Source organism: Myotis myotis, unplaced genomic scaffold, assembly GCF_014108235.1.
Source record: "Myotis myotis isolate mMyoMyo1 unplaced genomic scaffold, mMyoMyo1.p scaffold_m19_p_15, whole genome shotgun sequence".
Lineage (NCBI taxonomy): Eukaryota > Metazoa > Chordata > Mammalia > Chiroptera > Vespertilionidae > Myotis > Myotis myotis.
In genome coordinates, this window is record NW_023416319.1 from 48,236,940 (window position 1) to 48,254,740 (window position 17,801).

At 55.9% G+C, this 17,801-nt stretch overlaps 1 long non-coding RNA gene across 1 annotated transcript; it reads right to left on the reverse strand.

Moving 5' to 3' along the window:
• Positions 1-6,348: 6,348 nt before the first annotated feature.
• LOC118670190 lies at positions 6,349-7,594 on the reverse strand. The gene is made up of 2 exons (XR_004972253.1): positions 7,464-7,594; positions 6,349-6,999 (listed from the first exon to the last, which is right to left on the reverse strand). It is a non-coding gene; the product is annotated as an uncharacterized LOC118670190 (long non-coding RNA).
• Positions 7,595-17,801: the final 10,207 nt, after the last annotated feature.

Below are 17,801 nucleotides of genomic sequence, written 5' to 3' on the forward strand. Positions count from 1 at the left end.
CCAAGGAAGGCCAGGGGTCTGGTGAATCCCAGAGAATCCCCGAGTCTGGGGATGCATGGATAAGGTTGAGAGCTGAGCCCAGGAGGCAAAGCTCAGCGTGCTTGAGGGCTTCAGAGGAACCGGGCTCCGGGCCTCAGCTGGTCCAGCTGTGTGATGAGCATCTCCTGACTCACTAGTGGTGCCCTGGAAACAGGCACAAGACATGGAACCAGGAAACCCTGCCTCCTCCAGGCACTGACTGTGGGACTCCGGCACTTGGAGCCTAAGCTTTCTTCCATGGCGTTTGGTGTATCAGCCACGGTCCTGGCTGGAAATGGCCCTCAAGAGAATGACTGAAGAGAGTCTAATGAAGGGGCTTCTAAAAAGCATGGGAGCTGCTCCCACCCCTGGACTGAAAGCAGAAGGGAAAGGAATGATTCCAGAGCCCTTCTGTGGGGAAAGAGAAGATGACACACCAACAGGAACTGTGGCATTTGGTAGAGGAGCACGATCATTACTAAGCCACGTGGGGAGAAAGCCACGGAATGTGTGCTGATTGACTCACTGAGTGAGTAGGTGAATGAATGAATCTTACCTCCTGCTGATGCATCCTGTGGCAGATCTCATTCCAAATGACTGGTCTAGTGTCTCCCATCCCACACACTCTTCTTATAAAGGGACTTCAACACTCGAATCTGAGCACAGCTGTGATTCCCGCAGAAGTGACGTGGTGTGACCCCCGTTGGGCCACAAAAGGCGAGCCAGCATGGCTCTCTTTGGAGTGCTCACTCTTGGAACAGCCACCATGCCATGAGGAAGCCCAAGCAGCCACAGGGAGAAGCCACATGCAGGGGTTCCAATGACTGCCACACTGAGGTTCCAGCCCGTAGGTCAGCATCGACTGTGACACCTGTGAGTGAGTGAGCCCTCAAAGCATCCTACCCTCAGCCTTGGAGGTTTCCCACCCCAGGGGACCATGACACCATGGGGCAGAGGCGAGCTGCCCCTGCTGTGCTTTTTCCAAATGCCTGGCCTATAGCATCCATAGGCATAACAAAAGGGTGGGCGCTTCAGGCCACAGTATCTTCAGTAGTTAGTTACACAAAATGTTTGCTTCGGTGCATAGCGGCCAACCTTGCAGAGTCCAGAGCAGGCTGAGGCAGTGGGGCGTGGCTATGAGAGGGATGGAGAAGATCCAGCAGCACAGGTGGGATGTATAGGCCAGGCTGTTAGGACCTGATGAGCTCCGTCCAGCGAGGCAGACTCTGAAATCCTATTCTGACATGAAGGTTCGTCTCCTAATTCACACTAGTGCCTCCGCTGCCTAAATAGCCTTCGCATCTCCTGCCTGTCTTCCCCAACCTGCCCAGCCCTGTGCAGACAGCCCGAGAACCAGCAACCCTCTAGCTGGTCACGCCCTGCCTTCCCGCTGGAGCTGCCCGATCCCCAGAGCACCCCAGCACAAACTCCTTGGCCAGTGGAAGCTCAGCACACTCTGAGCAGCAGGGGAAGGAGGGGGAGTGACAGGGTGCCTGGGGGACTGGCCTGGTCACTCTGCCCTACACACACTAGGCACACGCACACCCTGCCCTACCCCTCACCTGGAACTCCCTCCCCACCACACATGCAATGACACCTTCGAACAGCTAACCCGCAGCTAGGGACTGCATGTTTTGGCCCCTTAAATCCATTTGTTGGGCCCTAATCCCCAGTGTGATGCCATTTGGAGGCAGGGTCTTGGGAAGTTAACTAGGTCATGAAAGTGGAGTCCTCATAATAGGATTAGTGCCCTTATAAGAAGATCCAGGAGAGAGATAGTCTCTTTTTGCCAAGTGAAGACGCAGCAAAAAGGCAGCCACCTGCAAAGCAGGAAGCGAGCCCTCCCCAGACACCAGCTCCCTGATCTGGACTCCCAGCCCAGAGCTGAGAAGTAAATGTTCATTGATTAAGCACCCAGTCGGTCTCCCCAGAAATCTAGAAAGTTCTGCTCTCAATCACATTCCTAACAAAACAACATCCACACTCAGTATTTCAGTCACTATTAATAACGGCATTGCACTCCCGCATTTAATCCTCACAACAACACTACAAGGAAGGTTCTAGCATCACTCCCACTTCACATAGAGGGGAGGTGACTGGCCCTTGATCACCGAGGCAGTGAGGACCAGAGTGGGACACAGAGTCCGTCCGCTGACTTCGAGGCTGCTGCTCTCCCGCCTCCTAACGGGTCCCCACCCGCCAGCTCCAACTCTGAGTGTGGGGCTGGGCACGGAGCAGGCACTCAGTAAATATTTGTGGAACTAACAAAACCTCAACAAATTCTCCTCACACAACTAAAGCTCTGGTACCGAGTAGAAACCAGCCACCTCAGCGAGCTCCTGTTCACACGCCACCATGGGCGCCTGCGTGCTGGTGCACCGATGGCTCTTGTGTTTGGAGGAGTTGCATCGCATTCGGCAGCAAGTCGGCAGGAGCGGGTACACCAAGTCCCCTGGGGAATCCTTTCAGCACAGCATTCAAATGTAAGGCGGGGAAACATTCTAGAACCAATAAGTTCCAGTCATCACAACACCACTGAGAGGGAGGTGGCAAGGACTCAGGGTCCCATTTAACAAATGACAAACTCAGGCCCCAAAGTCAAGGGAGGTCACTCAGAGAGGGGGGGCTGGGGGGGCACCAGCTGCCTTGATGCCCAGGAGGGGCTTGCAATTGCCCGGCTCCCACCACGGCCAGGGTGGCCGGCATTGGACCCCTCAGCCCTGTGGGAAGCAGAAAGGGTGCAGCCCTAGGGAAAACGTGTGGCTTCCTCGCTTGATCAGAGGGCGGGCTCTGGATTCTACATAGGCCTCCATCATCCCCAGATACCTCCTCACCCTCCCCTCCCGCCTCTGCACCCAGCAGAGCATCCGAGCATGCGGACCGAATCTCCTAAAACCACGCAGCTTGGCAGGGGAGGAGAGGAGACTTGGTTCTCAGAGGACTGTGCCCTTGGAAAGCTGTCCTTGCCAGGGAGTGAATGACAGGAGAACCCCCTCACTCCAGTCTCCCCTGGAGTGTCAGGCCCCACCTCTAGGGTGGGAGGAGGTGTGGTGAGGTGGACGCAACCCCAGGCTGAAGGCAAAAGCCCCCTGGTCCTTTGACCTCCTCTGTGACCTTGGGCAAATCGCATCCTTCTGGGCCTGTTTCCCCATTTGTCAGATGGGCTGCTATTACCCTCCATTGGGGTAAGTGCTCTTCTCCAGAGATGAAACAATGGCACAACGTTACCCTCACCTTGTTATTCGCTCCCGACCCCTAATCCTGGCTCAAGCTGTCAATCTGTCCAGCAAAAGGGCAGCCTGGGTGACCAAGTGTGGTTGCCTATGCCAAATGGAATCAGACCGCATCCAAAGGACAAGTCTCGGCTGAGCAGGGAGCCGAGGAACAGTACTCAGCATCCACACAGAAGCGAGATCAGGAACCAGAGAGAGGAGGTTGGTCAGGAAGCCCGCACAGGGAGCCAGCCGCACAGGGAGCCAGCCGCTCAGGAAGAAGGCCATGACAAGACCCATTCTTGTCAGGGAATGGCCACCCAGGCATAGTCCCGGATGCCAAGGATCTGCGTGGCCAGAACCTGGAGGGAGATGGGCCCGCGTGGTCCAGAGCAGGCCCAGCACTGGCACTCGTCAGGGTGTAATTGAACCCGGATCAGCTGAGGAATAGTGCGCGCAAAGGCACAGTGTGTGACTTAGTTGTATCTTGCCTGTTCCAAGGGATTTGCAAGGATACCTAAAGTACAGCAAAGAAACATTCATTAGAAATTAATAGGAAGGTAAAAGGCAAAACCGAGGAAAAGACATTAAATAAACCAGAAACCTGACTAGTTCAAACATGAAGATGACAAAGTCCTAGACATATCTCAAGGGATAAAATGTTAGACCTGAACTTCCTAGTAACAAGTGCAAAAGGGGAAACCTGATCAGTGACATGATGTCCATGAAATTACATATGCCTGGTATATATATGGCCTGATGTTCAGGAAAATCATAACTGCCCCTGGCTGTAAAGCAAGGATTTTTCCTGGCAGCCTTTTATTATAAAATTCTCAGAATAGACACAAAGGCCAGTTTCATGGAGATGTTTTCTGGGGAGTGACATCATACAAACAGCCATTCAACAAAAGCAGTCCTACAAGGACCAAAACAACAAGCTAGGGAAGTCTCCCTCTCCTGGCCTGGCTTAAAGCACAGGCATGTGAAGCTAAGTACAGCGGGTCTCAACCTGTGGGTTGTGACCCCTTTGGGGGTCGAATGACCCTTTCGCAGAGGTCGCCTATGCCATCCTGCAGATCAGATATTTGCATTATGATTCATAACAGTAGCAACATTACAGTTATGAAGGAGCAACAAAAATAATTTTATGGTTGAGTCACAACATGAGGAACTGTATTTAAAGGGCCAGAAGGTTGAGAACCACTAGGCTAAGACATTCTATTTTATTTTTTAATTTATTGGGGTCACATTGGTTAATAAAATGATATAGGTTTCAATTCTATAACACATCATCTGTGTATTGTATTGCACTGTGTTCACACCCCAAGTCAAGTCTCCTTCCATCACCATTTATGCCCCCTTTACCCTCTCCTACCTCGTTTCCCTCTGGTAAGACACTAAGGAGTATAACTGCTATTACTACTAACAGCATTTGCCATTAGTTTATTTTTCTAAAATTCACTCGTGCGACCTGTACTTCCTGAGCACCTGGTTAGTGCCAGCATCATAGGGGGCCTTGGAGAAGCAGTGCTGAGCTGGGCAGGCATGGACCCTGGGCTCCTAGGGCTTAGGTTCTGGAGGGAACCTGTAAGCAAACAGTCAGTTACTGACCACAATGTAATAAGGGTCCTAAGGGAAACCCAGAGCATTATTGAAGGGCCGAGGAAAGGCCGGACACTGCCATCCGGGAAGGCAGCCTGGAGGAAGTGGGGCCTGAGGTGGGCCTATAAGAAAACAATGCTGTCCAGGGAAAGACCTGACAGGAGAAGTGGCTAGACCTCCAGAAGTCAGGAAGCTGAAGAACCCATCATTGCCCAGAGCCGCCCCTGGGAACAGCCTTGGAAGGGCCCCCAAGAGGCCAGGCCTGGTTGGGTCGGGCCCATCCCCAGGCCACACTGGGAGGATCAAGCTCAGGCAAAACGGCAAGTGTGGTGGAGCTGGGAGCAAAAGCCCCAGCACCCAGCAGCCTCTCTGGGTCCTTCCTGGGTGGTACCCCTTCCCTCCTTCTCAGGGCTGGGCCCTGCTGCCCAGACTCAGGGATGTGGGGCCCTCTTGGGTGGTTCACAGTCAGGACAGCCTCAGCTTACAGAGGAGCAGCAGGCAGTGCTGTGGACAAGCCACCCCCCAGATGTGAAAACCAGCTCGATTGTTTTAGAGCCGAAAGGGCCCTTCGCTGTCAGCCAGTCCAACTCTCTCATCTTACAGAGGGGGGACCCGAGACCCAGAAATGGGAAGGAAGTCCTTCAAAGCCACCTGGTGAAGACTCCGGTCCAGGGGCAGAGCGAGCAGAAGTAAGGAGGAGACAAGGCAAGTCAGCAGGGCCCTTAGGGGGTCACAGAGGGAAACTCTCGCAGAGGCTCCATGAGAACAGGAGAAGGAGACCACATCTCAGACCAGGACCATGTCCCAGAGCTGCAGTTTCCTCATCTGTCCATGGCGGTGACACCAACCCTCTCACAGTGTTACTGGGAGGACTGGAGAGCACCTTGCAGGCTGTGAAGTCCTGTGCACACAGAGATGGCGCACGGGGCCAGTAAGAGGGCGACGTGAGGGATGATAATAATGGGCCACACTGATCAGAGCACTCACTGTGAGTGAGGCACTGCTCTCACAACAACCCTCAGCATCTGCGTCTCGCAGACCGAACAACTGAGTAAAGCGCATCAGTCCCCCCTTATCCGCGGGCGATACCTTCCAAGACCCCCAGCGGATGCCTGAAACCGCAGACAGAACCAAACCCGACACATAGTATGTTTTTCCTACACATACACACCTAATAAAGTTAAATTTATAAATTAGCCATGGTAAGAGATTAACAACAAGGACTACTAATAAAATAGAAGTTATATATATATATAATATTCTATAATAAAAATTATCTGAATGGCTTTGGGACCATCACTAAGTAAAATAAGAATTACTTGAACACATGCCGTGAGATACGACGATAGTCAATCTGATAACCGAGACAGCTACTCGGTGACTCAGGGGTGGGTGACGTACACAGCGTGGATGCACTGCCTGAGGAATGATTCATGTCCCAGGCAGGACAGAGCAGGACAGCATGAAATTTCATCATGCTACTCAGAATGGCACACAATTTGAAACTTACAAATTGTTTATTTCTGGAATCTCTCATTTAATATTTTGGATCATCATTGACCATAAGCAACAGAAATGGCGGAAAGCAGAACTGTAAATGAGGCAGGACTATCGTAACTTGCCCAGCATCTCACAGCTTACTAGGGATGGTGCAGGGATCAGGTCTCTTGATCATACACAAGAGGGCCCGATTTGGGTGGCTCAGCTCTGAGAAGGGAACTGAGCGATAGAACCCGGAGTACAGACCCCCCAAGTCTCAGTGCTCTCTGCGTGGAGCAGTGTTTTGCCCTGCCCCAGCCAGCCTCTGAGGGGCCGGGAGGGAAGGATGGTCTGGGTGGGCCCAGATGACCATGGTGGGCCCCAGCTGACATAGCTGTCCTCATTATCTATTGCTACCCAACAAATCACCACAAAACTTTACTCCCAGATTCTGTGGGTCAGAGGTTCAGAGCGAGCACAGCGGGAATAGGCTGTCCCTGCTCCACGGCGGCGTCTCAGGCCTCAGCTGGGAAACCTCAAACAGTTGAGGAGGCTGGATGGCTGGGCTCAGCTGGGGCTGTTGACCAGAGCACCTAGACATGGCCTCCGCATGTGGCTTGGGCTTCCTCTCACCATGGCAGCCTCAGGCTAGTGGTTTTTCTCACTTCTTACTGGGTGGCTGAGGGCTCTAAGAACAAGTGTTAACAAAATGGAAGTTGCATTGATTTTACCTTCTTAGCACCACTTCTGTCATTCTGTGTGGGGTGAAGCAGTCACAAATCTGTCCAGATTCAAGGGGGCGGGACATAGACCCGTCTTTCAATGGGAGGAGCGTTAAAGAATCTGACGTGTTTTAAACCAGCACAGTTGCCACGGGTGGGCCAGCAGCCTGGTAGGAGAACACAGCAGGGACCCATCCCTCCATGTCGGCTTCTCAGAGGCTAAAGAAAGGCATGGTCAGTCAGGGCAGAACCAGGACCCAGCTGGGCCCACCTAAGCCTCCTCTACCTGTGCTCCTGGCCTCCTGCACCCCGCCTTGGACTCAAACATCCTCCCCTAAAATGAGCAGGATGTTAGGCCAGGCACTCACAAAGGCAGGCCTCACATCTCACCTCAACTGCAGGGGGATGGCCTGGAGTGGGTGCTCCTCACCTGCACAGTGGTGATGCTTCTTGCCTCCAGGGTCCTGGGGAGCATGGAAGAGAGCACATAGGTGAGACCAGACACCCAGTCAGCTCCCAGTGAACGCTGGTTTCCTTTCAGGGAGAACAGGGTGGGGCGGGTGCCACATGAAGGCAGAGAATCTGCGGACCTGACTCACCGGGTTCTCTCCCGGGGACTTAACCGGAGCAGCGTGTCTGCACTTGAAGCTGCGGAGCACCTCCAGGGCCTGTGGCTCCCAGCTCTAATTACAGCTTTCTGGACGTTTCCTGTTTGGGAGCTGGCCGGGTCCCCTCAGAGGAGCCACAGATAATGAGCAGCTGGCTGTAGAGCCTCCATCCACAGGGCACTGACCTTGGAGCAGGCCCAAGCAGGCCCACCTTGGAGGGCAGAAGGCTCTCAAAGTTTCAACACTGCCTACACACACACACGCACACACACACACACACACAAACACACCACCATGGCCACAGGTCTCCGCTTGCACAGCTCCAGTGAGAGGGAGCTCACCACTTCACAGGCCACCTGCTAACCTTTGGACAGTGAGGTGGTTAGAAGCACCTCCCAGATCAGCCTGCCCTTCAGCTTCTAGGTACCAGTCCCCAGGTCCATCAAGAACAAGGCAACAGGGAACAGAAGAAAGAGGTGGCCTCTGGGGTCAGGAGGAACTGGGTTCAAGTTTAGGTTCTACAGCCTTGGTTAAGTCCCTCCACTTCTTTGGGTCTCGGTTTCCCATCTGGAAAATGAGAGTAACACTACCCAGTGTGAAGGGAAGCTGGAGGGTGAGATGCCACAGCACCTGTGAAAATGTCCAGCACAGAGTATATGTCACATAAATGTTGCTTCCTCCCCCTTCCCTCTTGGACTCTGCATTAGGTGGCTGCTTTAGGCTTGGCGACCAGAGACACACTCAGATGAAAGCAAGTGACTGTCTTGCAGACCCACTGGGACACCTGCAGAATTAAAGAGGGAAAAAGGTCACCTCCCAGCCACACAGCAAAGCCTCATGGCAAGCTGGGAGCAGGGGGCAGCTTTCCCATTTCAACTTCTAAGAGCAAGTAAATGTTTATCAAATCAAGGGTGGATGGATGGATGGATAGATGGATGATGGACAACAGACTGGTTTAAACAAGTTTCTAAGTCTAACCAGGAAACACTCACCCCCTTTTAGTTCCGGCCCTACTGGATGTCATATTTTTGTGGAGAAAGGGTGTGAGGCAGTGATTTTTTAACTTTTATAAGCATCGGAAGAGAACTTGTAAAACACTGATTCCTGAGTCCACGTCCAGAAATGTAGACACGGTGGGCCTGGGTGGGACCTCAGTCTGTTTTCCTGCAGCTGCCTGTGCGGCTGCCGCTGCTCATGTGGGGAAGGTCTGGAGAGAAGCAGAACAGCCCCCAGTAGCAAACAGGTCCACGGCCAAACTGGGTAAGCTGGGCTGGGGGACTGCAGCAGCAGGAGAAGGAAGGAGCCCCTCCCAGCCCTGGGATGCCAAGGGTGATATGACACCACCTCCACTTCCCATCTCTTCAAATCTCCTCCCATCTCACTCCCATACTTAGAGCAGCCAGCCTGGGCTCTCAGATGCTGAGATGGTTTTATTGGGTTCAAAGACAGCACCTCCTGGCAAGGGGTTCGGGCTGCACAAAACTCCCAATAAATAGGTAAGGTGTGCAGGAGCCAGGCAGGCCAGCCACCCACGACAAGCCTTCAGGCAGGAGGGAAAAACCCTGGAAAGAAGAGAGTCTAGCCTCCTGGTGCCCCAAGACATGCACACATATGCATGCATGTATGCACATGCACACCTGCACGCATGCACATGCAACGGAAGAAGCCCAGCCCCGCCCCTAGACATCCTTCCTTTCTGTGGTTCCCTGGCTGATGGAGCAGAGCTTCCATTCAGGATTCAGCTCAGGCACTGACTTGCTGCATGAAGGGCCCTGACCACGTCCCTTCCCCTCGCTGCGTCTTGGTTGAGGTGGTTGGACTAGGCCTTGCCTAGAGGAGGAACTGGCAGTACCTGAGCCACTGATGCGCTCATTTATTAATTCTTTAGTTCCACGGATATTTATTGAGCCATCCCTGTGAGCCCAGATCTGATCTATCGCCCTGAACAAAAGTGGAATGGAGTTCATGCCTCAGCTGGCCCCGTGGTCTGCACAGAGCTCTATCCCTTCCATCTCCCCCTCACCTTCGCCTTCTCACGGCACCTTCAGACAGCAATGTGAGATGACGTCCTCCTCCCTGCTTTACAGATGAGGGGACTAAGGCTCAGAATAGGTGGCAGAGCTGGGGTTCAGACACTCATAGGGTCCCTGAGCCATCACACAGCCCTGACAGCTCTGCCCCTGACCAAGCCCCTCCATCCTCTGACAATCAGCTGGGTGCAGGGCATTCCTTCAGGGCATCCCCTCTGCCCTCCAAGGTCGATCACTCCACATGGAAGTGGAGGGCCAGAGGCCATGGAGACTGAGCCCACCTCACCCCAGATTTGAGGATTCCAGGCCGGGCCCCGGCTTCCACCACCCCCACCCCGGGGAGGGCAATCCAGGCCAGGCTGTTCAGACCCCTTCCTTGGCAGTGGGTGCCCTGAGTCCCCCGGTGCTCCAGAAGTGCTGGCAGGTCCTCTCAGTCCCCATCGCAACCCCCCCTCTCATCACTCCCCCCAAGTGCCTGCACACGACCCCAGGCAGAGCAAGCCCACGCATCAGGCACTCACTCTACATGACACTGAAAAATGAGGCAAGTTCAGTTTCTACTCACTGGTCTCGTGTTTTGCAATCCAGAAACTAGAAGGAGCTGTTTCACCTTCAACATACAAGGAAGCCTAGTGTCTCCAGGGAAAATAAGCCTTGTTCCACGTTTCTCTGCAGGGTGGGAGTGAGCACCAGATCTTCTCAGGGCTCAGAACCGAAAGGTCTCCGCCAGCCTTGGCCCCGCCTCTCCGCCCCATGCTGAAGTGTGAGCAGTCCCTGCCCAGGGCCTGGGGGAAACTCTCCCCTCTGCCTCTCCAGATCCGCCCTCCATGTGCTTTTTTCCCCCGGAGTCCTCCAGAAAGCAGCCCCACTTTCTCTCCAGTCCCCACGGGCTGAGCTGCACGAAATCCCAGGGATCCCTGGGCTCCTGGGCTCCTGGACCCCACATCCTGCCTCAGGTGGCTGCCCTTCCTAGGGCACTCGTCAGTCTCAGAGGGCACAGCTCACCCGGAGCCCAGCTCAGGCCACACCCGGACTGTCTAAGACTAGCTCCTCCAGACGCTCTGTGAGGCCGAGGCGCTGTTTGCCCAACACACGCTCTCTCTTCTGCAAGTGAACGGATTTTCCAGGGGCTCCGACAGGTAAACGCAGAAGCAGGCGGGACAACCCAGCTGTCTTCTCTTAAGTAAACCATTGAAGAGACTCACAAAAATAGAAAGTGATGGCACTCGGGAGTATTTTTATCTTAGAAAACAGTTATTTTACGTGAAAAACATATTATATCAATAGGTAATGGTTTGCTCTTGTTTTCAAGAATAAATATTTTATGAGTTGTCATTTCTAATTTCTAATGTGGTACATGAACAAAAGCTCTTCAGGTCCCCAATAATTTTTAGATTGTGACAGGGTCCGGAGGCCACATTGGAGAACTCTTGGGTGAAGAGAAAGTGCCCCATCCACTGTAGGTACCGCACAAGAGGTGGGGCCAACCAGCAGGCAGTCCAATCCAGAGTCAGAAGGGGCAGGGACCTGCGGGGAGGTGACCTGGGTGCTGCCCTTGAATTGGGAAATAAGAAGTGAGTTGGGCGGCAGCCAGAGGCAGGGTCTGGGAGGAGGGAGACCTGGACAGAGACCGGGGGAGAGTTGGGAAAGGCAGCCACACGTCTGAGGAGGAGGGACTGCAGCCCAGAGCAGGTGTGCAGAGGAAGAGGGTCACATGGAGTTAGCATGGGACAGAGAAGCAGGGGGCGGGCAAAGGAGGCCCACTGTGGGCAGTGCCTGCACTGCAGCCCCTGGCTCTGCACGGGCATCTCCCTGGGCTGCAGACGGCAGCCCAGCTCTGCTGCAGGCCAAGGAGTTGGCTGCCCCCCAGGTGCCAATGATCTTTCCCTTTTCACTCAGCCATCCCTTACATGAGGTCAGCTGAATATTTCTGTTCCTCATCACCCTCAGAGCCCCAACAAAATAGCCTTGACTTCTGTCCTAGCTCTGGGACCCTGGGCTAGTACAGAGCATCTGTCCACGCGTTGTCAGCATAGAGATGCTGAGTCCAGCTGCCAGAGCAGGGGAGGGCTCATGAGGACTGACTCAAGACACATGTAGAGGGCCTGGCACATGCTCTGCCCTCAACAGGTGCAGCTAATATTAGTATACTTGCTCCTGCCTCGATGGCCACTGTTATTATTAGTGCTGGTATTAATATCCCGGCAGGAAATGGTGCTCAAGGTCACAGAGCTCCCAATGTGACTGAGGGACAAACAGGAAGGCCAGGAGTGGTCAGAGGCAGAGCTGGAGTCAGAACCCACTCCCCTGTCCCACCCAGCATGTCCCAGGGTGACTACCAGCGCCTGGAGGGTGGGAACATGCCAGCACCATCCACACTCCCAACACCACGCATTCCTCTCTCAGCAGTTATTTTTTTGGACACATCTCATGGGTTAGGCACTGTCTTCCCACTAGGCTTGGCCCAAAATTGGTTCAATCAGTGTTTGTAGATCAATCGTTGGCCTCGCCCATCTGGCTGGCCACTGGGCCTCTAGAACAGAGGTGGGTTGTGGGAAGAGTTCTCTGAGCCACCCCTCGGACCATCAGTAACAAAAGCACAGCTGTGACTCTGAGCAGCAGTCGTGCCTGCCACGACTCTGGGGTCCCTCTGAGCAAGACCTGGGTCCTCACCCCCTTTGCAGGGAGGGAAACAAGGCCCAGGGAGGTCCAATGACCATGTCTGAATACACAGCCAGGCCTGGGAGTGTGACAGGGTCCTGAGGGCTGAAAGCACAGTGGAGGTTCCAGGTCCCAGAGCGTGGCTGGGGATGGCCACAGTGGCTCAGGCAAGCAGACAGGGCTCAGGACATGCCTGAGAGTGGGAAGTGGACAGCAGGGTCTCAGGGGTCTTCATGGGCAAAGGGGAAGGTCTAGGAGGGGAGCCGAGTGTCAGAAACCAGGCCTAGAACAGCCACTCCTCCCACTCTGCTCAAAGGAGCAGCTCCAGCCTCAGCTGTTTACTTCCCACTCACATAGCAGAGCATCGGTGCGGACAGAGCCAGCTGTCCTGAAGGCAGGAGGCTGGAGCCTTGCAGAGCCGCCGGCCTAGCCCAGGCTCGGGCATAAAGGAGAGGCAGTGGCCTGGGAATGCTCGCTGGCAGAGCAGCCAGGTAGGCAAATGGAAGGTTGAAGGGAGTGGGGGCCGGGGCACTATGGCAGAGGAACCAGCTTGAACTAAAACTGGGAATCCACAGGCCCCGGGGGAGCAGGGGGAGCCCAGGAAGTCAGGATCAGGGTCAGGGTCAGGTGGGTTTAATGTGGGACCCTTCCCTCCCTCTCTTCTTACCCTGTACTTCTCTGTCCCCTCCAGAGTCAAGGTATGTCTTCCCAACCAGACTTGAGGCTCCTGAAGCAGGCCCAGGTCATCCTGTCCATTTCCAAACCCAGCACCTGGCCCAGAGCATGCTCAGTAGCACTCCTGAGCAGATGCTGCAGGGGCCGGCTCCAGACCCAGGGCAAGCTCAGAAGACAGCACTGCTCTGACAGGCTATCCTGAGTTGTTTTGGGTGCTGAGACCCCATGGAAAAGGGGGTGGCAGAGAGGAGAGCCTGGAGTGGGACAGCCAAAGTGACAGCGAGACTGAGGCGGTGTCAGGTCCCACCCACAGCAGCAGCTCTGCACACAGCTGAGGCAGGGCTCCCAGGCCCAGGGCCCCGGACACCCCACTGTGAGGCTGAGACTGAGGCTGAGGCTGACCTTTGGCCTCCACTAGACTCTGAAGCTGATCTGGGCCCCTGATTGGGGCCGCCTTGGCAGAGAGCGGGATCTGGGGACAAACGCTCCTCATGAGGCGCCGGGAAGGAACAATGCTGCTGGGCCTGTGGCCTGATGTGCCCAGGGAAGGAGGTGGGACCAGCGCAGCCCAAGGACAGCAACTCTTGCACGAATATGGAGGAAGAAATGGCGCTTTGCTCAAGGAGCCCCTGTGGGGAGGAGCAGGAGGGCGGTGGGGCTTGACAAGATCTGCCCTTGGTAGGACCCAGGAGGCCCAAGTTCTGGTCCAGCGCTGTCTCTGATTTCTGGGTCTCCTTGGCCAAGTCAGTGGTTACTGTCTCTAAAGAGCCTAGGAAGGCTCTGCCATCAGGTGAGACCCACAGCTAGGTCTGTACCCCCAATCTCCCTCATACACACTCACACACGTGCATGCACACACAAACACATGCATGCATGCACACACATGTGCACACACATGCATGCATGCACCACAGCACGCATGCCCAGCGTGGCTCCATAAGTGCTCCTGGCCTGCAGGGGAAGGAAGCAAGGAAGCCACAGCCCAGGCAGCAGGCCCCAGCAGGGCCCCTAACAAAGGCGGTGGGGAGAGACGTTGGCAGCCAGAGGAGTGGGGGAGGGCGGCTCTGGCTGGGGAGGGATGTGGCTGGGAGCCTAACAGGCCACCAGCAGCCGCAGCATCTGCTTTTTCTCACCTCTAAAGGGAATCGATTTGTCTCTGACTGATTTCCCTGACGTCTAGTTTTCCTCTCTGCCCGGCTGTCAGCCCAGCCACCGTGTGCAGGGGAAGCGGGGAAGCGCCCTGGCTGCCTGCCTGCCTGCGCTCTCCCCCGATCACCACCCCCACACACTCACATCACACGCCGCACTCACACTCACATGCCCAACAAAGAACCCACACCCGCACCATAGCCACCAGACAGCCACTCCCACATCCAGGCTGACAGACACCACACAGACACACACACACACACCATACAACATGAGCACATGCACACACCACACACACACACACACCTCTGCACTCACATCCCAGCACCACAGAAATACTACCACAACCCACACTCACCTACTCACAAGGTCACACTCACACACCCACACCCACACCTACCTCACTGCCACTCACACCAAAGCGGACATGTACACACACTGTAACTCACCCAGTCTCACACTTCCAGCTAGCACCGACGTGTCCACACACTACATAGTCATACAGGCTACATCCCTGCTCACACAGACACCCCTCCACACACACACACACACTCACACACCCACAGGAACCCCACAATCACACATATCTGCACGCTCCCACACCACATATGTTCTCACACCACTGTCCCCCGCCACCTTGGCCCCACCAAGCTGCTGTGAACCATAGCTCCTCAGAGTCTCCTGGGACCCTGAGTGTGATGAGGTCGCTGCTGCGGCCGACACCTGTGCTCAGCAGGGGAATCTAGTGGGAAAGTCTTGGCTGGAGACGGGCACCCCAGCCCTGGGTGAGGGAGGATGGGCGTGGCCAGAGGAGCTGTGTGCAGGCTGAGGCCTGGCGGCCTCGGGCCTGACGGGCTTGCTGCAGAGCCCCCTGGGTGAGAAGCTAACCCTGGAGGTGCTGGTGACTTGGAGTGTGGGTCGGGGTGCGGGTGTTGAGCCCTCCAGGTTACCAGGATGAGGCCTGTTTCCTGGTCACAGGCACATCGGCGGGGATTCCCAGGGCTCCAAAGAGCCCTGGCTAATCAACAGGAGCAAACAGCAATAATAACACAAACGGACCTTCTCGAGGTTCATGGACCAATTTCACTTCCGTGGCAGCAGCTGACTGGCTCCCGGAAATATCCACTCGGGTCGGCATTATCCCGTCTCACAGATGAGGAAACTGAGGTCTGGACTGGGAAAGGAACTCACCAGGATCCACCTGGCTAGTGAATTAGGCCTCAGGCTCGAATCCAGGTCTCCTGTTCCACGGCCTGAAACTCAGACCAAGCCAGCCAGCTCCACATAACGGTCCATCTGCCCTCAGCAGCCCCGCAAGGCCAGTCCCTGCAGCCCCACGCTGCCTGGGGAACACGGGGGAGCCTCAGCGTGGGCGCTGGCAAGGCGTGTGCGAGGTTGTTCATGTGGGCACACGCACTTGCTGGAGATACGCAGAGGGTGTGTGGTTGTCAAGGCGCGGGACGAGTGTGTGGAGGGAGGCATGTGGGAGCAGGCTCTGTGGGCAGCTGTTGGGAGAGCGTGAGTCTACATACGGTGCATGTGACTGCATGTGAGCAGCCAGGTGTGCAGGGGACGTGCTGCGAGAGGTCCAGGTGTGACTGTGGGCTCTGTGCACCTCGGAGGGCTGTGTGAGGATGAGGAGCTGGTGGACGCGTGAGAGGTGATGGCTCCCAAAGATGTAACCATCTGTGTGAGAGCATGGGGGCGCCCCCATCACAGTGCGTGCCCACCAGGCGAGGGGCAGGCTCCGCTTGCGCCCCTGTCTGTTTCCTGGACCCTGCCCCTTGCTCGCTCAGGGCTTTATCGGGCCAGGCAGCTCTGCTCTCGGGCAAGCAGCAGGTGATTGATTCACAGAACTGGCTCTCAGCTCTTCAAGGTCTGTCCAGAGATAAGAGGAGACAGGAGCACCAAGCCAGAGTGGGTGCTGAAGATTCAAGGACCACAGACGCCCCGTCCTGGGCCTTTGCCCCCCTCCTCTGCTGCACCGCACACCCACCACAGTGACCACAAAAGTCCACACCTCCCAGCGAGCACCTGGGGGGCAGGGCTGAGGCAGGGGCCCACCTCCCGCCACGCCAGGCGCAGACCGAGCCATGCGTGGTGAGTGAGTTAATCCCCAGCTGAACATCTCGTGGCTTCCTTCACGGGTCCATTCATTCTGACACCTGACCGAGCGCCTGCTAAGCACCCAGCTGAGGGGCTCCTGGAGCCCGGAGGCCAATCAGACACAGGCCCTACCGCACAGTATGTGTGGCGAAGGCCAGCAGCAAGACAGGCAAGGAGCCCAGCCGGCGTGGCTCAGTGATTGAGCATCGGCCTGTGAACCAGGAGGTCACGGTTCGATTCGCAGTCAGGGCACGTGCCCGGGGGGCGGGCTCAGTCCCCAGTGTGGGGTGTGCAGGAGGCAGCCGATCAATGACTCTCTCATCATTGATGTTTCTATCTCTTTCTCCCTCTCACTTCCTCTCTGAAATCAATAAAGTAAAATTTTAGGGAGGCTAACATATCCCCAAAGGCTGCTCACATGAGCAGAAGCCGCAGGGCTCAGCTTCGCAGTTGTTCCGGGCCGGGCTCCGGGCAGGTGCCAGGAGGACAGCAGGTTTGAGAACGGCACTGACAGCAATGCCACCCTCCCCTTATTTTCTGTCATGGACCAGACATGGTGCCGCCAAGCAGTTCAGTGACTGTCGCTCTACCTTGTCCAAAGCCTTATGAGGTGAGCAGTTATTACCCAAGCGAAGGGCCTTCTCCGCAGGATTTGAGAGCAGGAGGGGGTGGACAGACGAGGGTTACAAAGCCACGCGTGGTATGTAGGAGAAAGACGATTGTCACCCTCCTGCAGGGCTCCTGCCAGGCTGCCCCCAGCTTTCCCAGGACCAGGTCCCCAGCACGGGTAGGGCTCCCGGGATGAGGGCGAGAAGGCCAAGTGTGGGGGAGGGGACGAGAGGCCTGCCCTTTGCTAAGGCGGGGGGAGGGTGAACTCAAGGTTGGGACTTCTGGGGCCAGGGACCCCGGGCTCCTCCCTTTACTGACCAGCCATGGCCAGTTGGCTGCTAGGAAGGGCTGCCTCCACCCTGCAGGCAGCCCTTCTAGGACAACCCACCATCCTAGCCTGGCCCGACAGGGCGCCCCTCGCTTCCTCAACGTGGCCCCCTGCAGACAGGTGATTCTGAGGATAGTCTCAGGCCAGGGCCTGGGGACCTCGTGTGACTGGTGGGGAAGCTGCAGGTCGCAGAGCAGGTCTGGGATCCGGGTTCAAGTCTCCCAGTGTGCTGTGCTGCCTCACATGGAGGCATCTGACATGAGAGGGAAGTCAGTCCTCCACCCTCTCCTCCTCTTCCTCCTACCCTGCCGCCTCTTCCTCCTTTTGCTCCCCTCCTTCTTCTCCCTGTACCTCCCCTTTAAGTGAAGCAGTGAGTGTCCTCTGCTTCCAGGGGAGGAAATCCCTGTGTGAGGGAGGACCAGAGAGCCGGTGACCTGAGGGGCCGCAGCGGCCATGGCTGGGTCTGACCGTGGAGGGAGGGCCCGGGTCGGAAAGCAGGCGCCCCTGGAAGCTGGAGGAGGAAGAATTGGGTTCCCCACCAGGTTTCAGCCCAGTGAGACCCATTTGGGCGTCCGACCTCTATAACGGCACGACAGTAAATG